Here is a 4,850-nt window from a genome sequence, read left to right on the forward strand (position 1 = left end):
AGCTATTGTGATCATCAAGTGACACAGAATTGTTATCCTAACCTTTGTTTACAATGGTCAGTTTTACCTTAACGCAGTAAAATGAGCAGTGCATTCTATCCCTGAAAAAGTTGAATTCTTGTATTGAACATCAAACTATTGTAGATAACCTTCAAATAACTAAATCCATGCCTGGAGTTTATTATTAGCCTACTACCATGGGCTCACAGTTCACTTACAGTCCATGTGGGAGGAGATAATACCAACTCTCCCTCTGATGTACCTGTGAGTTTTGAACAGAAACTAGATCCATTTGACTTGAACTATGAAAGATTGCAACAATAGTGTTTTTACCCCATTATGGTTTTCAAAGTAAGTAATTTCTATTTTCTACCTCTTGCTGATGGACGACTTTGTATTGCCCCCATCTGAGTCAACTCGAATCTTAAAGGACAAGGAAAGAATTTGGTCAGCTTAATTTTTAACTTTTTACTACTTTCTTCATACAAACATGTAACTAGTTCTTTAACAAGTGGACATATGTTTGTTTGTTACTTCAGTGTGAAAAGAAAAGAAACGACTTTGGTTGAAGCAATACAGGGGGCAGATGCTGGTAATTTACTTGACTATCCAGAAGTCAACAGGAAAGAACCTGTAAATAATGGCATGTTACTTCTGGAAAATGAAGAGTTTGATAAGGAAACTGGAGGATACCAAAGTGAATATGAGGATGCTGAAGATGAAAAGTTGGAAGATGAACCTTCACCTATACAAACAACTTCCAAGAAAATAAAAGCCTCTAAAACATCTAGGAGCTCAAAGTAAGTCATGTAATCTAATGTACATTTCGTTTTTGTATTATATTTATGATAAAGTTGACTTTTAATTTTATTAGTTTTTGTGTTACATGAGTTTGCTTTTGTGAAACATAGGAAGAAGAAACACCGAACAGTGATGGATGTTGTTGAAGATGAAGTTGTGACAGAGGACAACAACATTAATAATGACAAATTTTGTCCCATGAAAATCATTAAACCAAGCAAGGAGAATGGGGGTGCTGAAACAATCCTTGTAGAAGTTAAATCTCCTCCCAAGTTGAAGAGGTAATTCATAATATGTATATACATATATACATATAAGTTTTCTTGTTACTTTTTCTCTATTAAATTTGTTCTTGGGCTCTCTTTGGGTATCATAGGAAGAAGAAACACAGGGTGATAAGTGGTGATGAAGGTGAAGTTAGAGATGAAATTTGCAACATTTATGATGATAAAAGTAAAACCATTAGCAAGAAGAAGATTAAACCAAATGAGGAAGCTAACATGGGAGATGCTGAAACAAGTGACAAAAGGTTAAATCTTCTTGAAGCACAAAGAGGTAATTTGTAATCTTGATGCCATGTATGTGTATATAGACTAGTGTTACAAATATGTAGGAATAATTCTCCATCCGTCTAATTTATGTAGGAGTAAAGAATATCTAGAAGACAATGTCCAAGGAATTGAACAAGCCTCTACTACACCTGATGGGGATAAAAAGGTCTTTTCATGCTTAGTTAAACAAATACAACATTTTTATCTCCTTGTTAAATGTTAATCATACAAAACCATAAATAACTTTTGGTATGAATCCTTAGGGCCCTAGTAGAAGTGCTAGAAGAAAAAAGGCTAAGAGAAAATGGAAACGAGAACTTACTAAAATTTCACAAAAGGTAAACAAATTATTTGTTCAAATTTATTTCTCAATAAACAACTGATTTATTTCTTGCAATCTCAAATTTGAGCCTGATACTGATACCCATCTAGAAGGGACAAATGACCACCCGAAGGGGCATGTTAGTAATTTTACATTTGAACATATGTGGATATAAATAAACCATCCATTTATAAATGTATGTTTTCTCAATCAGGAAAAGAGTTTAACAAAAGAAGAAGAAAGAAATTGTAATGGGAATACAGATACTCAACTTGTTGCTTGTGTAGTCAAGCCAGGCCATATTCGCTTTGAACTTCTTAATGAAGGTATATATATATATATATATATATATATATATATATATCATTATTATATACAAAAACCTTATTTTTTAAGAAGCGCGTAGGGCGTGTTAGATGGCTTTAAAGAAAAGCCGATGACGTAAACAAAACTGCCGCCGAATCGACATGTATCTTCACCTTTCTTTCACTTCGTGACACCTAACTCCACCACCGCTTCAGAAAATGATGCACGAATCAACACAACCTCTCGTACTCTTGCTCTTTCTCTTTGAGGAAGGCATGTTTCCAGTTCCAAGTAAAATCCATTTGAGTGAAACCCGTTCCACTCCTAATACAGACTCGTTGATCGATCGTGCTGGACCCTAATTATCCCCGCTTCGACATTTATCCTCCCTTTGATGCCTCTTCTTTTGCATTGAATATGATTCCATAACTTTGGTGAAAGAGAAAACTCGAACCCTAATCAACCTCGCCATGCAATCGATTCACTCTTCAACATTTTAAATATACAAGAAGGAACATAACGCAATAGTTGGTTTTGCCCTAAATTTTCAGAATTTTACTCTTTATTGATATATTCGTGTTTCATTTTGTTTGTGTTACTGCAGACCCTAATCTGCGTTTCTTTTTTACATTTGGTTATTTGCAACACTTAGATGAACATCCAACTCCTTGAAGACAATTCTATACAGCATACAATCGCACTTACAAGGAAGGTTAATTAGGGATTGTCTAAAGACAACTACGCTTGGTGGCATGCTTGTTTATCACAGGTTTCTCGCTTTCATATTTTATTGTTTACTATTAATTTTGATTTGTAAATTTTGTAGTCTGGAATCTGGATACTAAAATATATTTTATTATAATATATATTTTATGGTATTTCTATTTTGCTGCATTATTAAAGATTTTTGTCAGATAATGATCATTTATTGGAAAAATTACATAATAGAAGAAAGATTAAGAAGATATCAGATATAGATCTATATCTGATATCTTCATAATCTTTCTTCTATTATGTAATTTATCCAATAAATGATCGTTATCTGACAAAAATCTTCCACATGATGCAGAGATGGATCTTGGTATCAGGAAGAAGGGGCTCATTCTCTTAGGGAATCTGTATCATCATACAGGGTTTCATTGGTAATTTTGATATTTCATTTTTCTGTTGCTCTAAAATAAAATTTCTTCAAGTTGTAATTTTGATTGTGTTTTCTGCAGATGCTTATCACATGTGTTTGTATTTTGGCTATTGACAACATTGACATCTTTTGCAATTGAATAAGTTTCACCATTATTGTTTAACACCTTTCTGACAACTCATATTACCATTTTATCCTTTCAACTGATAACATCTTGGCAGCTACTGTTGTGGTCACTTCTATAGTCCAGTCATCTCTAACACCTGAGAAGATTGTTTTCCATGTCATCACTGATAAGAAAACATACGCAGGCATGCACTCATGGTTTGCCTTAAACCCCATCTCACCTGCCTTTATTGAAGTCAAAGGTGTTCATCAATTTGACTGGCTGACCCGAGACAATGCTCCTGTTCTTGAAGCCGTTGAAAATCATAATGGAATTTGTAATTACTATCATGGAAATCATATATCAGGCACTAATGTTGGTGATACTGTTACTCCAAGATCAATTGCCTCAAAATTACAAGCTAGAATCCCTAAATACATATCCTTGCTCAATCATCTTCACATATATCTCCCAGAGGTAACCAGTAATTTGATTTTATTGTAAATTAAAAAATGGCCCCTATGCCTCCTGTTTTGACCACGTTTAGTCCAAAATTAAATTCTTTTTCAGTTTCGGTCCTTATCTCAAGTTTTCATATCGATTTTGGTCCTTATTTCAAGGTTTTAAGAACCAAAATCAATATGAGAGCTTGAAATATAAGGACTGAATTTGAAAAAGTTGTCAAATTTAGACTAAACACTGTAAAATCAGAAAGCACATGGACCCTTTTTGTAACTTAAAGTTTATATATGCATTTGAAAGTTTAGATTTGAATGGTTATTTGAGACCTTTCCACATGTGATAAATTCTTCCCAAGTTTTCTATTTTAATGTCAAATCTTTAACATAACTTTGTTCACCTCATCAACTTCCAATCTAAATCAATGCAGCAAAGAGGTAGGCTTAGTGAAAAAACTCATGGATGATTGTTTGACTAGTCAACTCTCCAATTCCCTTCGTCCACACAATGTTGTTTCTGCATTGGGCCCCATGTATGAAGGTCATGACAACAATGGATGCAAAAACTTGCAGGTCTCAAATCAACCACTTGGAAAGCACTAAAGGTTTGACTTTTTTTTATTATTCCGAATAGCTTTTATTAATCCTTGTAATTATACTTTTATCTTTTTTCTATCAGATGTGAATCCTCAGTTCAGTCCTTGATAAGTGCCTAAAGCTGCTTGGTTTTGAGTCGGCAACACCTTGCGATACCTCTTGCAAACTTAGGTATGTAGCTTTATTATTCCGAATAGCTCTTGTTTTCTAGTATTAGAAGATCATATATCTTGATTTCATGCATAACAATAGAGAGATATTGCAACATCTTTAATAGAGCTATGTAGTATTATAATCCTTCAAATGTGATGGAAACATATGAGGTGCAGTGGATAAGCAAATAAAACTCTTAATCCCAATGATGTCAATAATCTTCCAGAAACTAAAAATCTTCATTGTTTGTACGATGCATGATATATTTGCATCCCATGCTATATTATTTAGATGCTTTAACTTTCATTAATTGGTTTGAATGTTGGTGTTTAGTAATTAAACTCAATTTATTCCTCTTTTTATTAACAACTTTTATTTATTCATGATCTTCAGCTATCTTCTGCTTTTGGGCGGC

This window comes from Lactuca serriola, chromosome 6 (assembly GCF_051521515.1).
Source record: "Lactuca serriola cultivar US96UC23 chromosome 6, Lser_US96UC23_V15, whole genome shotgun sequence".
NCBI classification, from domain to species: domain Eukaryota; kingdom Viridiplantae; phylum Streptophyta; class Magnoliopsida; order Asterales; family Asteraceae; genus Lactuca; species Lactuca serriola.